Raw genomic sequence first — 22049 nt, 5'->3', positions numbered from 1 at the left:
GCCGTTTGTGACAACATGGATGGACTCAGACAGTATTACACTAAGTGAAATAGGTCAGAGAAAGACAAGTACCATAAGATTTCACTTATATTTGGGATCTAAAAGTCAAAACAAATGCACGAACAAAGAAACAAACAGACCGTTAAATACAAAGAAGAAACTGGTGGTTGCCAGAAGGGAGGTGGGTGGGGGGGCAGAGGAATAGATAAAGGGGATTAAGAGCAAAAAACTTCCAATGGTAGAATAAATAAGTTACAGAGATGAAAAAGACAGCAGAGGGAATATAGCCAATAATATTGTAATATTGTATGGTGACAGATGGTGACTACTCTTATCATGGTGAGCACTGAGTAATGTGTAGAATTGTCTAATCAGTACGTTATACACTTGGAACTAAAATAACATTATATGTCAATTATACTTCAATCATAAAAGAAAGAAAACAAAATAACATTTTAATGTTACCTTCTTCATAGTTATCTAGGGAAAAAAGTAGCTAGTGCTAAAGGTGATGTGACGGTAATGATAAAGTTGATGATATTGCATATATGTGAAACAACGTTTTTAAAAAAGTATTTCCACATTTTTTATCTTGAAAATCAGAAAATAAACTTTAGAGTTATTTTCATCTCTAAGAGAGAATACTCCAACTCGTGTAAGTGTTGTAGCAAATTATGTTCAAGATCTTGTTCTTAAAACCAAGGTGTAAGTGAAAATCTTGGAGAGTTAAAGTACTTTTGCATCATGCATTACTACATTCTAGTATGAAAGATTGGCAACAACGGGTCTCTCAGTTGTTAAGCATTTGCCTTTGGCTCAGGTGGTGATCCTGGGGTCCTGGGGTCCAGCCCTGCCTCAGGTTTCCTGCTCAGTGGGAAGCCTGCTTCTCCCCCTCCCACTCCTCCTGCTTGTGTTCTCTCTCTCGCTGTCTATCTCTCTCTGTGTTAAATAAATAAAATCTTTAAAAAATAATTCAAATAAACTGTTTCAGCCATCCAGTAGAGTACTTCCCTTTCTCTACCTCCTACTGGATAAGTCACTTATATTGTTTTATGTTTTCCTTTGTGATTTCATAACCACTGGGTTCCCCCGATGAAAAGAACTTTGGGGACCTCTGGTTCTGTCTCCTCATTTTACAGAGGAAGAATAAAACAGATATTAAATATTATGCCTCAAGCATTAGAAGTTAAAATTCGAGGAGTTACTCTTAGACATAGTTAGAGCTAGACATAGAGCTCCTAACTGAATCATCTTTCAGTTTCCTGGTTTTTCCTCTGTTGTCCAGCCCTGGGGATTTGTGCTTTAAGATGACACTTGCATTTACCCCTTCCTTTCTACTGTGTTTGCCAATAGGATCTCTAATACTATCTAAACTGGGTTGTCACTTGGGCTAATCTATTTCCCTCAGGTCCATCCTGCGCTCTTTTGTCTCACTGATTTTCCTAATCAAAACCTTTAGACGGGCACTCTTGTACTCCAGCAACTTCAGTGGTTGCTGTCAATCAGGTCCTAATTCTCAAGGATCTTCATACCCTGCCTGTTCATGCTTATTCCCCACTCTCCCCAACCTGCCCCTGCTCACCAGGGTGGTCTCCCTCTTCCCTGGCTGCACGTGAACTCCTGTTACGGTTCTCGTGTTAGTTCCTTATTCTGAGAACTCCTACTCTCACCTCTTCTCTCCATTCAGTCATTTACATACAGCGTATAGTTCAAGATCCAGTTCAAGTTCCACCTTCTCCATGAAACACTTTCTATTATTTCTCAATTGCAATAATTTCTCACACTGTAGCGTCCCACTTATCAACTGGCATGTGTACTAACCTCCAAAAGAGATAAAGCCCCAAATCTCAGTGGTTTACCACCACAGAAGGTTACTTCTTGTTTAGTGATGATAGCGTGTGTTTGAATATTGCCGACGGTGGAGATGGGAGCCCTGTGCCTCTTATGGCTATTTAGTTGCCCAATGATGAAGCCTCTGCCATCTTTTTTTTTTTTTTTTTTAAGATTTTATTTATTAATTGAGAGAAAGAACAAGAGAGAGAGAGAGCAAGCATGAGAGTTGGGGCAGGGAAGGGGCAGAGGGAGAGGGAGAGGGAGAAGGAGAAGTAGACTTCCTCCTGAACAGAGAGCCCCGACACAGGGCTCCATCCAGGACCTTGGGATCATGATTTGAGCTGAAAGCAGACACTTAACCCACTGAGCTACCCAGGTGTCCCTCTACCATCTTTAATACAAAGCCCCCAGAGTTGCTCAGACATTGGAAATTAGAGGAAGAGGGGGGAAGGCACATATGCTTCTTGGCTGTTTCAGTCAAGGAAGAACATGTCCTAACACTTCCGCTGGTGGGAACTAGTCCAGGGCTCTCTATTTTGATGTGCCCCATGACTGGGCAGGTCGATCCCTGAACGACCCGTTACTATAGAGGGAAGCACAGATCTCTGGCAGGTAGCTAGCTAGCTTTGTTAACAATGCTGTTCTGTACTGATTTCTGATTGCTTGGTGTCCTCGTATCCTCATCTGAATTTTACACTGTAACTAAAATTCCACAAATATATATGGCAAAATGGCATTTAGTGTAGTCTCAGTGAATGCTTGTTAAATAAGAGAATAATTTGTAATTTTATATAGTCTTTTTTTTTGTTTTTTAGTTTGTAATTCCTTTTTAGAAAAAGATTTTACTTATTTATTTGACAGACAGAGATCACAAGTAGGCAGAGAGGGGCAGAGAGAGGGGGGAGACAGGCTCCCCACTGAGCAGAGAGCCCCATGCGGGGCTCGATCCCAGGACCCTGAGACCATGACCTGAGCGGAAGGCAGGCGCCTAGTTCTTAATTCTTTTTTTTTTTTTTTAGATTTTATTTATGTATTTGACAGACAGAGATCACATGTCAGCAGAGAGGCAGGCAGAGAGAGAGAGGGAAGCAGGCTCCCTGCTGAGCAGAGGGCCCGATGCAGGGCTCCATCCCAGGACCCTGAAATCATGACCCGAGCTGAAGGCAGAGGCTTTAAACCCACTGAGCCACCCAGGCGCCCCTTTAGTTCTTAATCCTTAAATGAGAAACAGAAACAAAGAATAACATGTCCTTAACGTCTTCATCTTTTTTAAGAACACATTTGCAATGTGTTCTTCACACATAGAAAGTGAAACCTACCTGAATTAGTTTCAATTTAAGAATAATAATGTTTTCACCTTTAAAAATATTTTTAGTTTGTACAACTTGTTTTTCTTTTCCTGAATCTCTTCTGTTATAGGAAAACTGAAACATATACAAAAATAGAGTGAATATTTATAATGAAATCCCGTGTACACATTGCCTGGCTTCAATAAGGACTGACTAATGACCACTTATGTTTCAGTGATATACCCCACTCCCCCCCACACTAACTTTTGGAAACTAAACATAAATACCATATTATTTCATGTGTAAATATTTCCATTTGTATTGCTGATAGACAAGGCCTAAAAAAAAACCCCACAATACTATATCTCATTTAAATGATAACAATTATTTCTAGTTATCACTGAGATAATCCAGGTAGTAAATAAGTTCCTCCCATTTTAAAAAACAGTTAGTTTGTTCAAATCAAGATCCAAATACTACATTTTAGACATACCTCTCGAATATTTTAAAAATTATAGTTCTCCTTCTCCTCCCCCACTATTTTCTTGGAATTTATTTGTTGAAGACACCAAGCGATATACCCTATAATAATTCTTATATTCTGGATTTGGCTGATTCCATCCATATGGTTCTTTTAAACGGTTTAGTATATCTCTGTCTCCGGCATTTCCTGTAAACTAGAGTTAGGTCTAGAATCTCAATTGGGTTGAGATAGAGTTATGTACCACCATCAGAGGACACATAATGTCTGGCAATCTCTTTTTGTAGTGGGTTTAAGAGTTGTTACTCTGATCCATCCATTACAAAGTTCGCTGTCATGTGGTCTGGGCCATCACTGATGATTATTACCTAGATCCATTATTTCATTGTGCACCTCTTGTATCTTTTTATAATAGGAGCTTCCAAAGTTTTGAAATATTTTATTATTCCTTTTCATCTTATATGATTAAATATATTTAAGACATTTAAACTCCTCCCCCCAGTCATAATAATGGTAATTAACATCTGTTTGACATTTAAAGTGTCCACTTAAAGTTATTTTCACACACACTGTTTCACAAATATTATCTGATCCTCTCAGATCACTTTAGAAGGAAGCTGGCTCTACCACCTTAGGCAAATGTTCTCATCTTACAGATGAAGAAAGTAGTAATAACCACCTCTAGGATTGCTGTGAAAATTGAACCAGTTAAATATGTGCAAACCAACTGCTTACACAGTGCTCATGCTACTCCAGTAAGAATGAAACAAATGTTTGCTGCTGTTATGATTAATATTGTTACGTTGTTACCATCAAAATTTTTCCCATTTTAATCTATTACATTGTGATTTTATTTTAACCAATGTATGTAAGACATGTGTAATGTAAACATATATACATATATATGTGTATATATGTATACACACACACATATATATAAAATAAATATAAACATTAGAGCCTGGATGTAGAGAAAACTGCCAGCAATCTTCCATTGGTATAGTATGCCTGGGAGCACCCATCGAGTCACACACAGTTCTACATGCAGCATAGAATGGCAAGGCAGGGTCTAGGTAATTTTTCACTTTTTGTATTTCTTTTACTTTTATTGTGGGAAATTTAAAATATACATAAATGTAGAGAGAATAGTACAGTGAACTCTTATGTACCCATCTCTCAGCGACAAAATCCATTAACCTAAGGCCAGTCCTATTGCATCTTTTCCCTTACTCATGCCCCCTTTTGTATTACTTTGAAGCATATTACAGAGATCATGTCATGTCTTCTTTTGTTATTTGAAGTATATTTCTCTAGAGAAAAAAACACTTAAAATCATAAGATGAATCATCAAACCTAAAATCCTTTAATTTTTTTAAGTGATTTTATTTATTTATTTGAGAGAGAGCACAAGCGGGAGGATCAGCAGAGAGAGAGGGAGAAGTAGACTCCTGCTGAGCGGGGAACCTGATGTAGGACTTGACCCCTGATGTAGGACATGACCCTGGGGTCAGGACCTGAGCCGAAGGCAGACGCTTAACCAGCTGAGCCACCCATGTGCCTCTAAAATTCTTTAAATAGGTAGTTAGTATTCAACTTCCCTGTTGTTTAATAAACATCAACTTTTTCAGTTCCTTTTTATGAATCGAGGGCTACTCCCCCACATTGGGATTATTTCTCCCTAATCTATATGTTCCTTTTCTCTCTATTCATATTGGAGAAGACACATTTTCTGACCTGTAACTTTCCCCATAGTCTGGATTTTGCTGCTTACAGGCCTGTAGTATAGTTTCAAGGCAGCTTTAAATACTAAAGAAAGTGTACGTGTATATTATCATCAAATTTTGCCAAACGTGGTGGTGTTATTTTGGGCACTGATGGTAACAGAGAGAGGTCGTGGGAAGCCGGCATTGCTGGTGGATCCCAGCGGGCTGTGCGTGCTCTGGGACCAGCTGAGGGGTGCTTGTCACTAGGAGCAGCTGCTGTCAGGCTGAGAAAGTTTGTCTCCTGCTCCATGCCTTTCCTAGTCTCTAATCTAATTTGGGCCTTTTGTTATACATACACTTTCAGTGTATGTATAACATCCTCTAATTTTCCTTCCCAGCAAGTGTCACAATTTGTAACTGTGGTGGACTTCCACAACTTCTCTTCAGAAAAGTTGGCAGTGCATGAATGTGACTTTGTGTATAGCTGAATTCTATTTTTTAAAAAAGATTTTATTGATTTATTTGCCCAAGAGGGGAGGGGGGCAGAGGCAGAGGGAGAAGCAAACTTCCTGCTGAGCAGAGAGCCCAATGCAGGGCTTGATCCCAGCACCCCAGGATCATGACCCGAACTGAAGGCAGACACTTAACTAACTGAGCCATTCAGGCGCTCCTGTATAGCTGAATTCTAAAGAACACAAAAGCCATGGTTTCCAGCTGGGAATGCGACAACTTGTACCTGACAGTTCACGATAGTCATTTCCACATTGGAACTTTTTCTCTTGTGACTAAGCACCAAGTTAAATTTAATTCTTTCTTCTTCTTCTCTTCTCCCTGGGGAGGACAGAGCTCCTGGGCCAGGGTTATCCCATATATATGCAGGGGTTTTTTTGTTTGTTTTTTTTTAAATCACTCCTCACCCATAACTTAGGTTGAAGCTATTTCTTCATTCTGCATTGGTCCTGATTTCACAGGTTTGTAAAAAACTTATGGTCAAGCTGTCCTCCAAATAGACAAGGAGAGGAGATTCCAAGGAGGCAGGAATAGACCACAGATGCTGATGGGTGCTGAGAAGAAGCACCTGACACCCTGTCCCCTATGGGGCAAAACCAAATGAGGTAATTGCAATACCCAGATTTACTTAGATGAATCCCAAGTTTGGAAGAGCACCCAGCCAATAGGATGCCTGGGTAAAAAGGACTGAGTGAGCCCTAGCAGATGGGCTGAGGACAGCATTCTAGAACCCTGCACATGACAGAGTGGTGTGAGGATATTACTGAGAGGTTTTAAGGCCCTGTAGGATTTGAGGGTAGTGGCAAATTGCCAAGAGGCCCAGGGGATCAGGAGAGACTCTGTGTGGACCTTGAGGCTGGAAGCAGTGGCACGGAGCACGGACACCAGCAATGGATGCCAAATACCACTCTACAGAATAAACTGCCAGATAAGCTGTACCTTGGCAGAGGCAAGTATGTGACCTTCCCAGGACCACGTGGGCAAGCACACTACAGAAGTCCCTCGTGCCTACTGCTGGAGGGTAGTTAAAGCTTCCTGGGGAAGTTGGCTAATCCTCAAGAAAAAGGGAAACAGAAGAAGGAAAACTCTGAATCAGAATGAATATTTACTAGTTTTAAATGGAAAGATACTGAGTTATCTTCAAGCGGCAAAACTGAGTGATTTTCCCTTCCATCAGCAGAAAGGGGACTCCACAGCGAAGTTTGAATTCCATCAGAAAAAGATAAAGGCACATTCCAGCACATCTGGGTTGTGACTGTAAATTTTAAACCCACAACACAACATTTATGTGTTTATTTTTAAATGTCTGTCTGCACTGTATTGTAAGTTGCACGAAGACACAGACCATTTCTTTTTTGTTCTGTATTCTTAGCCCCTAACCCTGCGCTTAGCCCCCGACAGACACTGAAGAAGAAATTATTGAGTGAATATTGGATCCACACACCAGACCTATTTCCGCAATACTTATTACAAAGGAAGCTCATAATAAATGATCTTTTCCCTTCATTCCTAGAGGAATATATATTTCTTTAGGCACTGATTTATCTTTCTGTTGAAATTCAGTTCTGCTTTGAGAGGTTCTGAAGGTAAATCAGCTTTGTTGTTTTTATGGGAGCTACTTAAGAAACTGAAGACACATTGTTTGTCTTCTCTGCCCTTATTCTGTATCCGAAGGGTATATGGGATACAACAGTAGCCATAGCCTGGCCCTTTGATTCGAAAACTTTCTCTCCTTTGCCTTCCCAGTCTGGGCTCCAGTCTGTTCTCACTCTCCTCTCCTCTGTGCTACCAGTCATCTGCTCTTTCCCACTGATACCCCAATCTCCACCCGTTTTCAGGGTAGAACCCCTGGTCAGACAGAGGTCATATGTCCTGGATGGCTCTCGTTTCAGGTAGAGTCATCTTCTTTGGAAAAAACAAAGATGGGGGTGGAGTGGTGGGAGGGGTGGCCCTGAGTGACTCAGTTGGTTAAGCATCTGCCTTCAGCAGATCCTGGGGTCCTGGGATCGAGTCCCACGTTGGGCTCCCTGCTCAGCAGTGGAGTCTGTTTCCCCTTCTCCCTCTGCCCCTGCTCATGTGCCTCTCTTGGTCACTCTCTCTCTTTCAAATAAATAAATGAAATCTTAAAAAAAAACAAAAAACAAAAAAAAAAAAAAAAAGGAAAGAAAGAAAGAAAAGAAAAACCAGTAAGGAATTTTATTAAAATAGGTCAATATGCAGGGGCATTTTGGTTGAGCATCAGACTCTTGATTCGGCTCCAGTCATGATCTCAAGGTCATGAGATTGAGCCCTGCATCAGGTTTGGAGCTCAGTGGGGAGTCTGCTTGAAGATTCTTTTGCTCTACCCCTCTCCTACTCCTGCCCACATGCTCGCTTTCTCTCTCTCTCTCTCTCTCAAATAAATCAATCTTTAAAAAAAATCAATATATAATTTTATATCTATATCTTTAAACTATTAATTTGTATTCCACCTCATTTATAAAGTATTTGAGGTAAGTAAGTGTATCTTGACTTGGAAAATAGGGACCCTGTAGTATAGTATTTCCTGAATTTGGCTGTAAAAATTACTTTGGTTCTCAAATACATGGGATTCCTTGGCTCTTCCCTTAAAGGTTGATTGGATAGGCCTGATTGGTTTTTTTGTTCTTTGTTTTTTTGGGCCTGATTTTTTGTTTTTTTTGGTTTTTTTAAATAACTTTAATAAAAACAATTATTAACAGGGTCAGGGGAGGATGAAGACACATGAGGAATAGGGACAGAAGTTCGTGGGGAGAAACAAATTTCTGAGTGAAAAGGAATTTGACCCAGCTCTCTTCTTCTATAAATAGTTTTTTGTTTGTTTTTAGTGAACTCTACCCACAACGTAGGGCTTGAAATCGTGATCAAGAGTTATAGGCTTTACAACTAAGCCAGCCAGGTAGCCCAGCACTTATTCTTTTCCCAGTATGAGTATATCTGTATGAATGCTGAAAATCAAACAAACTGTGGCATTAAGGAAAACTGAAAATACTGATGGTGGCAAATTATACTGAACTATCGAAGTTAAAAAGAAAAAAAAAACTAAAAATGTTGGTCAAGCTGTGTCAAGTAGTACTAATTACAGTCTTTTCAACAATCTCCTTACTGTAGTATCTCATTATCTTGCAGCGTAATAAAGTATAACATCAAATATGCCCAATTAACTGAGCTGTGAGTTTTATTTGATTAGAACAGTAACTCGTCTCCTCGGAATCCCTATTCCTATCTGTATATATGCCACCTTCATAGGTATTTGTATATGAGCATGCTATTCTCTCAATTTTATTTTTTTTTATATTTTATTTTTTAAATAAAATATTTTTTATTGTTTAAACATAAATTTTTTAAAAGATTTATTTATTTATTTCAGTGAGAGAGAGAGAGAGCATACATGAGTGGAAGGGGCAGAGGGAGAGGGAGAGAGTCTCAAGACAACTGTATGCTGAGCACAGAACCCATTGAGGGCTTGATCCCAGGACCCTGAGATTATGACCTGAGCTGAAACCAAGAGTCAAGACTTAACCAACCGCTCCACACAGGCACCCCACCCCCTCAATTTAAAAGTATTAGAAGGAATGCGGCATAGGTACAATCTTTATTTCTATTTTTTATTCCTTATTTGTTCTTTTATGTATTATTTATTTATACATATTATCTATCTATATTTATTTATATGTTCTTCATTCTTATTTTCTGAAATTTCAGGCAAACACCTTTTTGTATAGTGTCTTTTGAGAATTTTGTTCCTTTCTGCCCCATCCCCCTTGAACAGAATTCCATACTTCAGAAGTTACCCCACTTGGCAGAGAATAGCGCTAACAGGAAGGGAAACCCCAGAGTGTTGTACTTCGTGATCTCCATCCTCTGAGGGTTCCACCACCCCTCATTCCCTACAGTCTTGGGCTTCCTGAGAGGGAGCTTCTGGGAAGGAGAGCTTCTGGGGAGGTTGGCAGGTGTGAAGGGTGGGGATCGGGAGATCAGGAGGGCTAGGATGGGCGGCTGCTGCTGGAAGACCTCAGATGCTAGGGGTATGTGAGGGCCTTGTGGAAGCTGACAGTCTGAGACTTTGAGGCCCTCTGCCTTATGATCCTGTCATAGGGTCCATCACTTAAAAGGATGGCTCAGGTGTTAAACATCTGCCTTCAGCTCATGTCATGATCTCAGGGCCCTGGGATCGAGACCCCATCGGGCTCCCTGCTCAATGGGAAGCCTGCTTCTCCCTCTCCCACTCCCCCTGCTTGCATTCACTCTTTCTCTCTCGGTGTCTCTCTCTGTCAAATAACTAAATAAAATCTTAAACAACAAAACCAACTAGTAATAATTCCTAAAGGGCACAATTTTTGTAGTAGGAATCTCTTCCTAACAAAATGCAGCACCATGTGAAAGGCAGTTTGTAGTGCAGGGATTCAGGCTGTTGTGCTCTCCACCCCACACAGTCTGTGGGTCCTGTTGCTGTTTCTTGTCAGCAGTCTGGCTTCTGGCCAGAGACAGCATATTTTCTAAGCCTGTTGCACTGAGACTATAGTCATTCAGAAAAATCCCCGGTTGCTTCGTACTTCCCAAATGTTGGGGACTTTTAGAAGTTTATAGCCCTACAATTATCTCTATGGGTTTAGATTTTATTTATTTATTTGACAGACAGAGATCACAAGTAGGCAGAGAGGCAGGCAGAGAGAGAGGAGGAAGCAGGCTCCCTGCTGAGCAGAGAGCCCCACACGGGGCTCCATCCCAGTACCCTGGGATCACAACTGGAGCCGAAGGCAGAGGCTTTAACCCACTGAGCCACCCAGGCGCCCCTATCTCTACAGGTTTAATGTTACCATCCCACCCCCAAACTCCAGTCTCCCCTTCTGCTTTTATGCAAATACCAGCATGGCGCTGGCTGATCAGGTACTGATGGAATTCCGCATGGACCTTGATCATATTATCAAGGAAGATTACATTTTGGCTTCCTCCACTCACACGGCTGCTGCCTGTGATTACCATGCTCATCCCTTCCTCTCTTCAGATGTCCCTACAGAGTTTGGGACATCACTGAACAATCGGAAAACAATGTCTTCAGAGTTTCCCACAATACATTTTCATGAATCAAAGGAAAATGGCATTGCTAGGAGAGGCAGATTGTATTAGAATTATTTGGGCCTTTAGCTGGATTTCCTTCCCGGCTGGATTTCATTCAGTCCCTTTCTTTGTGTTTGCCTATCCATCTGTGAAGAGGGGATAACTACACCTGTTCCTCATTTGCGTCCAGAGGGATGTTACAAAGTTTCATTTAAAAAGTCTATAAAGCTTTTTGAGCATGGTAAAGTATAATTACAAGAAAATATATTGTCACTGCAGTTGTCCTGACAAATATGAAGTAATTTCAGTCATCAATGCAGAAATGAATATGCATTTTTCACTCTCATTACATAAAAGTTGTTTCTTCAGACTCTGTGAGTTTTTCCCAAAGTACATATGTCTAAGATGAGGGAGTTTGGAGAGATGACCAGCCACAAGGTAGGTTTTAAATCATCCATTTTCTTTTAACTCACTGTGTTCAGGCTTGAAGTTAAAGGCGATGAGCCAAAAAACAACATGAAGGAAACAGCAGTCCTCAGTGACAATGCGCAGGCTCTAATATTTTTCTCGCTTGTAATCAACAATGATCATCTGAGTCAGAAAAGATTCCTTCAGGTCAGAAATGTTTATTTCTGTTTTTTTGTTTTGTTTTGTTTTAAGTTCCTGTGTAAATCTTAACAAATCACCAGGAAATTTTTTAATAAGTTTTTATTTTATATTTATAATTCCAGTATAATTAACAATGGCTTTGGGTTTTGCTTAAAGGTTTTATGTATGTATGTATGTATGTATGTATTTGTTTATTTAAGGGAGAGAGCACGAGAGAGCATGAGCGAGAAGCAGAGTCCCCACTGAGCAGGGAGTCCGATCCTTGGACTCGATCCCAGGACTTCGGGATCATGAACAGAGAGCGGAAGGCAGATGCTCAACCGACTGAGTCACCCAGGTGCCCCAACAGGCAATGGTATATTAGTTTCAGTGTACAATATAGCAGTTCACCAATTCTATACATTATTCAGTTTTCATCATGATAAGTGTACTCTTAATTCACCTGGATCTTTTTTTTTTTTTTTAAGATTTTATTTATTTGAGAGAGAGAGAGAAATCAAGGGAGCAGGAGTGGAAACAGAGGGACAGAGAGAGAGCTGAACAGAGAGTAGAGGGTGGTGCTGGATCCTAGAAACCCCAGAAATCATGACCTTAGCCGAAGGCAGACGCTTAACTGACTGGGCCACCCAGGCACCCCTCACCTGGATCTTTTTATTTATTTTTACTTTTTAAAGATTTTATTTATTTACTTGACAGACAGAGACCACAAGTAGGCAGAGAGGCAGGCAGAGAGAGAGGAGGAATCAGGCGCTCCACTGAGCAGAGAGTCAGATGCGGGGCTTGATCCCAGAACCCTGAGATCATGACCTGAGCTGAAGGCAGAAGCTTAACCCACTGAGCCACCCAGGTGCCCCTTTAAATTATAAGTTTTCCTAAAGATTTGAAAGAAAGTCAAAAGTCAGCTGACACATATACTTTAATTTTTTTAAAAAAATCAATTGACATAACCCTAAAACGCCAACTGTCATTAATGTAAGAGGTGTGGCTATCACAGAAAAATAGCAAACACTATTTCTTTCAAAATATCATTTTACCTATTATTAAATTTTCATTGTCTTTCAAGGAGGTGAGCAACAGCTGTTTCCTGATAATTGCTAAAATTGCATTAACGGTGCTGAAATTGCATTAACAGCGTGGGAAACAGTGTAAGGAAAAGTACAACAAATAAATAGAAAACCCCCACATCTAGTTGAAGTGATTCCTGTTTTTTCTGTTCCACAGCCCTCAGCCCTGATCTCCCATTGTGAAAATGAACAACAAATGTTTGTTAAATGCCTCCTCTTTGTGGGGATAGTGGTTCTCAAGTCTGGTTTCCTAGATTAGTGACATCAGCATCACCTAAGAGCTTGTTAGAAATTAAAATCAGAAACTTTGAGGCTGCAGCCCAGCAATCCATGTTTGAACAAGCCCTCCAGGAGATTCCCATACATATTAAAGGTGTGTTTTGGAACTGGAATTTCACAGGGTAACGGTGAGATGGGGCTGGGCTGGGTGTCCTGTGGGCAGCCTGGGGGAGTGGCTGATCACAAGAAGCACAGAGCTCATCCCTCTGCCTCCTGGGGGCTGTGCCCCTGCACCAGCACACCACTTGCCTTTTGGGAGGAGAATCATTTTTCTCTGGGAGTCAGGTGTCATTCCAGATAAAATGCTCAAATGGGAGGTATTCTAGTCTGTGGTTAATACTGTGTATGCCATGAAAACAAAGCTGCTCTTTAGTGCTCTCATAATATTCACTTACAGAGCTGGAGGAGGGACCTAAGATGGAGGGAAAAGGGACAAGAGGGGCGGAAAAGGATTTGGTCCCTGCTGTAACCATCTCTCATCTCCACTACCCTGACCTGCAACTCTTTCCCCTTTGCCTCCTGACCTCCCTGTGGCTAGCATGCTCTCCCATGAATTTGGGGAGAGCTGAAACAGTGAAGGTGAGATGTGCGCTGGAGAGGGAGGATGCCCCGGGCCAGTCCCCATTTCACCCATTAACCTGCAAGATTCTGATCCCAAGGGCGAGGTGCACCTTCACTAACCAGAGCTATACAGTATCCAACCCTACTTTCTTCTGCCCTTTTTTTTTTGGAAAGCAATTCCTGGAAATAGAACTTGTCTTTTACTTAAACAGGCTATAAGTGAAAGACTATAAGTCTTTCACTTAAACAAGCTATCTAAATTGGATGTACACTTCAATTTCAGCAGCTGGTGATCCACCCCCCAATAGGAAGTCCAACCCATTCCACCCTAGTCCTTGCCGGTGAATGCCCAACCATGTCCCACCTTCCTGAAGTGCATGGATCATGTCAGTCCTCTACCCACAGTCTCAGCACTCAGATTTAGGGACCGATCATGCCTGGAATCAGTATTCCCTGCAAGAAGCCTTCCCTTTGGAAGCTTTTGATCTTTGCAACATCAAAGAGACTGGGAGAGAGCAGTCTTTAATTTCCACCTGTGGCTTAAAATTAATATGTAAATACATGAAAGAGAAAGAGGACACTGAGTGGACTCAGCCACCCAGACATCTGGGTCTTTATTCCAATATGAATTTTTTTGCGAGATGATTATTCAGCTGCGTTCATTGAGAGAGACTACTGACCAAAGGACAGAAGACAGAAGGGTTGGTTTATCTGGATCCCATGTAATCCATATGCAAAGAGATAGGATTTTTCTAATACTTCAGAAACCTTGACTGAGCATTTTATTATTTTTTTTAAGATTTTATTTATTTATTTGACAGAGAGATCACAAGTAGGCAGAGAGGCAGGCAGAGAGAGGAGGAAGCAGGCTCCTCGCTGAGCAGAGAGCCCGATGCGGGGCTCGATCCCAGGACCCTGAGATCATGACCTGAGCCAAAGGCAGAGGCTTAACCCACTGAGCCACCCAGGCACCCCGGACTGAGGCATTTTAAAGCAAATACTAGCAACACTGATTGAATCTTAGATTAACTAGAAGGGTTCAGATACCCCCAAAGAGCTATGAGACATTTATCCAGTGGTCTGTGGATAAACCTACAGTTTGCTTTTTGAGGGGCTTTTGGGAGTTAGAAGTAAACCGCTATGGTTTAAAAACACCCTAAAAGGGGTGCCTGGGTAGCTCAGTGGGTTAAAGCCTCTGCCTTCAGATCAGGTCACGATCCCAGGGTCCTAGGATAAAAACTCCCTAATATTCTTTAATCCTCAATTCCATCTTCCTAGCTTTCTTTGTACAGTGTATCTTATCCTGCAGTATTTAAGATATCTTTGTCAAAATTTTAGTGTTTTCTTTGCTTACCAAAGTTGTAATTTTTCCCCCTAAGCCCCTCTTGACATAATGAACTTGGTGACAGGGATTGGAGAGTGGATTTTGTTTTGGGATTATCTTATTGCTAGTATGGTTAAGAATCACAGAGCTGTCTATAACTAAAAGGGACTTCAGAGATCATAGTCCAACTTCTATTATTTTATAAACAAGGTTAAACCAAGCCCAGAAAGTTTGAGTGACTTGTGCAAAGTCACAGAACCACCCGATGACAGGACTGTGACAGGAATTCAGACTTTTTTTTTAAAGATTGTATTCCCTTACTTGAGAGAGAGTGAGATCACCCTCACACATGAGTTGGGGGGAGGGGCAGAAGGAGAAGCTGACTCCCCTCTGAGCAAGGGGCCCCACACAGACCTTATCCTAGGACCCCAAGATCACGACCCCAGTCCAAGGCAGACATTTAACTGACTGAGCCACCCAGGTGCCATGCCCCCCCCACCCCCCACCTTTTAAGTCAACTCTATGCCCAATGTGGGGTTTGAACTTAATAATCCCAGGATCAAAAGTCCTGTGCTCAAAGGACTAAGCCAGACAGGCACCCCAAGGTTTCAAGCTCCTTAACTATTAATTAAGAACTGAGTACATCACTAGCTTTGCTAGTTTGTTTTTGTTTGTTTATTTTAATACCTGAAATTCTTAACCCTCTTGAAATCCCCTTGAGCCTTTGGCCAACCCGGTGTAGATATCAGGCTTTTTCTTAAACAAGGAAGCATAAATTTGATACTGTCAGAGAACACCTACAAGGGGAACAGCTCCCATGGGTGGACTCAGATTAGATGGACATTTGGAAAGCTGGAGAGAAAGGTGACACATTACAGGCTTCAGGCTGCCGTTAGTACTAAACTTGCTGATAGTCTGGTAGAGAGACAGGTCTTGTCTTCCCTGTTGGTTCTGATTTGTCTCCCATTCTCTCTCTCAGTAGACCCAGAGACCAGGCTTAATTAAAATTACATAAATATCATGGATTTTGGGGAATGAAGAGGGTTTAACATAAATATAGTTCAAAAACTTAAATGAACAGAAGGAGGAACGTTAATGGAATCCTCAATTAAACTTAAAAAAAAATCACCCGTCATTTTAGCTATTAACTGCTTGGATCCTCTTTTGAATGCACTGGGCTAGTTTTTATTTCTCTGAAGTGGTCTTATTTATTAGCATGCACCCAGAGAAATGTGCAGACGTTCACATTTTTTTTTTTTTTTTTTGCATAGAAAAATCTTTTTCAAAAGAATTTTCTATGATACGGATTTTTAAAATATTTCAGGTCAAATCATGTTCCCTTTGTATATTGTGATTCACAGCAAAATAAATAAACCACCACTGAAATTTGAAAAGAAGCTACTTCAGGAAGATCTTTAAGTAGCTAATGAGTCAGTGTGTATTCATAGAACTTTGATCAATGCTTTGCAGGGACTATTTTGTGCCGAGAACAAAGACACCAAAGAGATAGGGCCACTGGGAGGAAACTGGCGGGAGCGAACAGGCTGCGGCTGGACACCGGAATCAGGAAATTCCCGGCCTCAACAACCAAAGCCAAGCTCAGGGGAGAGCAGCTGGGAAAAATTCAGAACCGCGAACAGGTGAAAAATGCAGAAAATGCAATTCTTTGCAAGGAGAAACACCTTTTATTTTAGATTACCTACAACATATTTTCCGTGTACCATCTTGTCCAGGAGAAGAGGTTCATTTGCTGCAACAGCTGAAGCACAGCCCGTCATTTCCCCCTCCCCCAACAACTGACACTCACCGCAGGACACCACAATCCTCCCCTTGGGAGCGGTCCGTCTTACAACAAAATATTTCATTTTAATCGAATGTATTTTCCTAGGAGCATTAAAAAGCACGGACCAGCCCTCCGCTTTCCAGAAGGTAATTTATTTATGTAGTTTTGCTTTCTTCAAGACCTCGATTGGCTGATGGGCTTTCTCTAGGAATTGCCCCTCCAAAAGCGGTGACAATAGGTCTTCTGTGGAGGGAATTACTGGGAGAGCGTTCAGCTTCAGTAAAGGCAGCTTTCAGGGAAAGCGGGAGCTGAGGTCCAGGCTGCCAAGATTTTAATGAATTGCTTCAGATATTCTCTCTCATGGCTTCCACTGTGTTCAGAAATCTGAAAGAAAAAATTAAATCTACATACAAAACACATGGCAGTTGGACATTAAAAATCTGCCGCACACACCAACATCTCTTATGTTGCTTTTTAAATGGTTAAGTGCCGTTTAAAAATGTGTACATTTTTTAATGAAAGTTTTTCTGTAATAGGTATTTTTTGTTTAATCAGTTTCCCTATGAAATAAAGTCATACGATTGCTCGGGGGAAAAAAAACGTTTAATTTTAATAATTTTTTTTTCCCTCCTGAGGCCAGTTAATGGAAGATTCCGATTAGGGAAAAAAGTCATTTAAAAGGTGAAAAAAATGCAGTTTTCCATTATGCTTCTGCTTTTATTTGACTATGGCTTATTTTCAGTCAGTTTGGGAGAATTTACTTCTTATAACAAAAGCTAATAAGTTCAGTAACTTTCCTTTAAATGCAATCTAAGGCCTTTACATCTTCTGATAATTCAATGTTTTATTTTATTTTTTTAAAAAATATTTTATTTATTTATTTGATTGAGAACAGGCACAAACGATGGGAGGGACAGAGGAGCAGAGGGAGAAGCAGACTTCTGGCTGAGCAGGGAGCCCACTATGGGGCTTGATCCCAGGACCATGAGATCATGACCTGAGCTGAAAGCAGATGTTTAGCCAACTGAGCCACCCACACACCCCTGATAATTCAGTGTTTTAAATCCAACCCACACATGTCACTATTTAAAGTTTTCTCTTAACAGAAAGATAACAGTTCTTTCTATGGGGGAAAAAAATACTTTATGATGCTTCTGAAGCACCATTCATTCTGAAAACATTTTTTTTAAATATTTTTTTTTAAATTATTTATTTATTTGACAGAGAGAGATCACAAGTAGGCAGAGAGGCAGGCAGAGAGAGAGAGAAGGAAGCAGGCTCCCCGCTGAGCAGAGAGCCTGATGCGGGACTCGATCCCAGGACTCTGGGATCATGACCTGAGCTGAAGGCAGTGGCTTAACCCACTGAGCCACTCAGGCGCCCTTTTTTTTAAATATTTGCATCCTGAAACAATCATACACTTACAGAAAAGGTGGGAGTATCATATAAATAATCTTTTTCTGAATCATTTGAGAGTAATTGACGATCTGATGCCTTGACCGCCCCCAAAACTTTAGTATGTATTTTCCACAAATGGGAGCATTCTCCTGCATAAGCTCAGTACAATAATCAAAATCAGGAAATTAACCTAGAAACATCACTACCACCTAATCTTCAGGCCCGTTCAAGTTTACTCAGTTGACCCAATAATGAATTTTACAGCAAAAGTATCCAGGTCATGAACATGTGGAACACTTAGCTGTCATGTTTTTTTTAGTCTCCTGTCTGAAACAGTTTGTCTTTCAGTGGTTTTCATGACCTTGACACTTTCCAAAATAACAGTCCAGTTCTTTTGTAGAACATTCTTCAGTTGGGTTTTTCTGATGTTTCCTCATGATTAGGTTAAGGTTATCTTTTTTTGGAAGTGATTGTATCCTGTAATTTCCATTTGTCCCATTACGGATGTTGTTTCCTTTCATCGCTGGATTTTAGGTGCTGTATTGCCAGGCTTAATAAGGAATTTGTGGGGTAGTACTTGGAATTTATCTCGATAGCCTGTTCCACATATCATTCTGTCTCTCTCTCTATATATATATATAGTGTGTGTGTGTGTGTGTGTGCGCGCACACGCGTGTATTATTTTTATGGTTTTCTGTTTTATTTAACAGGTTTATTAAATTAATCAAACAAGGAAGTGGCTCTAATTGTCACAGTGGCCTATCTAAGCAAACCAGAATCTAAGCCTATAAATGCCTCAAAGTTTTGAAATCCAAACCTACGGGCCACCAATCACAAACAGGCATCCAAGCTTTAAGCTGTAGCCAACCGATAATTTCCTTACTTTGCTTCCACCTTTTCTCTAAAAAATTTTTTCCCCAGCAGAGCACTTCTGACCATTTCCAGTTTGGTGCTGTCTGGTTTCGAATGGATTTTTATTCAAATGAACTGTTAAATGTTAATATACCTCACTTTATCTTTTAACAGTTCATAATCCTCCATTGTAATTATTTATTTTGATACTCAGATGATCCCAGGCTTGGCCCTTTGAGAACCCCTTCACACTGGCTCCTGTGTCCTGACATGTTTTCCTCATACTTGGATAAAATTATGAGATGTTTAAGGCTCATTTTGTTCTTTGCTTGTGCCAGGCATGTTAATTGATATCAGAGGTATTGCTGCTCCCATGCTTTCAGTAGACAGAACTAGGGAATATATATGTCTGTCCATCTGTCTGTCTGTCTAAGGGAAAGAATAAGTTTACGCTAGTGCCTTCAATTCCAATCCAACACCGCAGAGTTTATTTTTGCTTTTTTTCCCTCTTTTCTTGCCTCACTCTTGCCTGACAGTGAGAAACATGATTTATATTATTCTTAATATATTTACTTAACTGATTAATCCTCCTGTGCAGGTAGCCACACTGTCCTTTCAGCTTTCGCCCTTCTGCAGATGCCTTCCCAAGCCACCTGAAATCTGATACCCACATTTCACACCCCCTACCCCTCTCCAACCCACATGGATGGATGCAATGATTGTACTCACACTGGGTGACTCCTCCCACCCCACAAACACCCTCTTCACCCCTTCTGGGGCTCTGAAATCCAGATTTTGGCCAACACCCTGCCCTCAACCCCACCTGTGCAGATGCTTACCTTTCTTTGCCCCATCTGATGGTTTTAGGATGCAGTTGTTTGGGAACAGAAGAGGGAAAGTGAGCAACAGGGCTGGGGCAGAGGAGAGGGGATATAGGGAATAAGAGACCAAAAAGAGGAAGGAAAATAAGGAAGGAGAAAGAACAACATTAATGTTTAAATAAATCACAAGTAATCGGATTGTTTTTGTTAATAAGATATGGTTTACATACAAAGAGAAGAATCTAAGAAGCCACTTAGAATGGAGTGCTTTCTCACTGATTGTAGAATGTAACCAAATTTTCCCCCAGTCATTACAAGTAATACCAAAATCCGTGTATTGCAGATGGCAACCGAACTTTCACACGATTATATATTTTGTGGATGATTTTTTTTCATATTTTGTATATCCATTGTTCTTCCTATTTGAAATACAGTAATCCCACCCAGTTAATAATATTTACTCCTTAGTAAACTTTAACAAGAACTTTGTGAAGTATTCTTGCTGCCAGAAATATTTCGCACCCTTTCTGATTCTTTCACCCCAATACTTCTGTAGTCCATGATTAACTCAGGTGTAATTCCTTTCGAATGCATTCAGACCATTGTCTAGTACATCTTGTTAAATGTCAGTCCTATATTCCTCTGCAAATCATAAGGCTATTGTTCTTTAGGACATTGCTTTAAAATATTTATGTCAGTTTTCTTTTCAACAATTGTGGGGAGCGTGCTCTCATACTAATATTGCAAATAAGTAAGCAGATTGAAACAGTTATTCTATCCATCACTGACAAACACAGTGTCAGGTCTCTATGAAAACATATATAGACAACCTACCATGTCCCTTGGCATTCAGTCATCTCCACAACTACACAGGGCAAAAATGCACACAAATTGTCAGGAACATGGTCCCTTATAGCTTATCCAATGATTTTTTTAAAAAGATTTTATTTATTTATTTGACAGAGAGAGATCACAAGTAGACAGAGAGGCAGGCAGAGAGAGAGGGAAGAAAGCTCCCCGCTGAGCAGAGAGTCCAATGCAGGACTTGATCCCAGGACCCTGAGATCATGACCTGAGCTGAAGGCAGCGACGTAACCCACTGAGCCACTCAGGCGCCCTTGACCAATAATTTTATTATCAAAATCAGTGTGAAGATATAAATATATTTTTAACTAATGCCATTTTCAAAATAAAAAAATTAAAGGTTTTAAAAAAATTTGGTGAAGTTACATTTCTCAGAGATAACTATTAACAGTTGAGACAGTCTTTAGAATTCCATTCGTAACTGGTAAGAAATGGGACTATATCTTCTATTTTTAACCAAATCTAAGTATGATTCCTTTCTTAGATGAAGAAAGTATGTAGGATGTTAGTGTGCTTCATTTTCATTTTTAGGACAGAATTTAAAAATTCTAAAAAATGACTATAAAAACATTTTTACCATAACAGAATTTGGAATTGGGGACTTGGGGACATATGGATTTTCTACCTTGAACATCTTATATATTTTTTAAAAATTCTCTGGAAAGATGTCATGTTTTTCCATCTCCTAATGTGTAGATCTCTAATGCTATTACTGGAGTCGCATTAAGTAAAACACTGAGAAGAGTGGACTCAGGTAAAGAAGGTCTTGCCTTCAGATGCCCATTTATTGTATTAGTTGTGATGTGAACAGAGTGGGTTATTTCGGAGGACTCCTCTTACTCCTGCACCTTGGAGTGAGGCTTCTACTCTGCAGCCAACCAGAACAGCCTTGAAACTCATGAACTCCGTCACAAAGAAACAGAAAAAGAAAGAAAACAATTCTTTCTTAAAGCATAGGGTGAGGCAACACTCTCAGGTCCCCTCCCTCCTCTGGAGCTTTGTACTATCACTTTGCTATTGCTCAGTAATATCGCTTGCCTGTCCACCAAAATAATAATAATAATAATAATGATAATGATATTAATTAATTAAAATAAAGCATATGGTAGCTAGAACAGTACTTCTCAAACTTTAATCAGCACGTGAATCATCCAGGAATTGTATTAAAATGCAGACTGATTCACTGCCTTGCTTCATCTCTTGCTTACCTCGTGCTTGTATCTCTCCTATAAAGAGTCGGCACGGTAAGTTTTGCCAGTCTCTGCTTTCCAGAAGTCCTGGGCTACCAGCCTTTTCCTTTTTCTAAAATGCCCCCTCCCCTCAGTTTCTGATTTTCTGTGGTCTGCTGCTAGAACTGGTGGTTCACGGCCTGGTTCCTACTTATGGAATCCGTACTCACCCCCATGTTGGACTTCTCTCCAGACTCTGGGGTATCTGGGGCATCTCCAGATTTAGCCCATCCCAGCCTGTCCTCACCTGGCTGTCTTTGGGGGTGAAACTCAAGTAGGATTACATGGGTGAGAAGATACTTGCAATAACTAGCAGAGCTTGGCAGTCATGGTGTCTGTCCTCCATGGACCAAGAGTGGCAGCAGCATCT

This window comes from Mustela lutreola, chromosome 4 (assembly GCF_030435805.1).
Source record: "Mustela lutreola isolate mMusLut2 chromosome 4, mMusLut2.pri, whole genome shotgun sequence".
Classification (NCBI taxonomy): Eukaryota; Metazoa; Chordata; class Mammalia; order Carnivora; family Mustelidae; genus Mustela; species Mustela lutreola.
Note: the sequence above shows the minus strand (reverse complement) of the source record.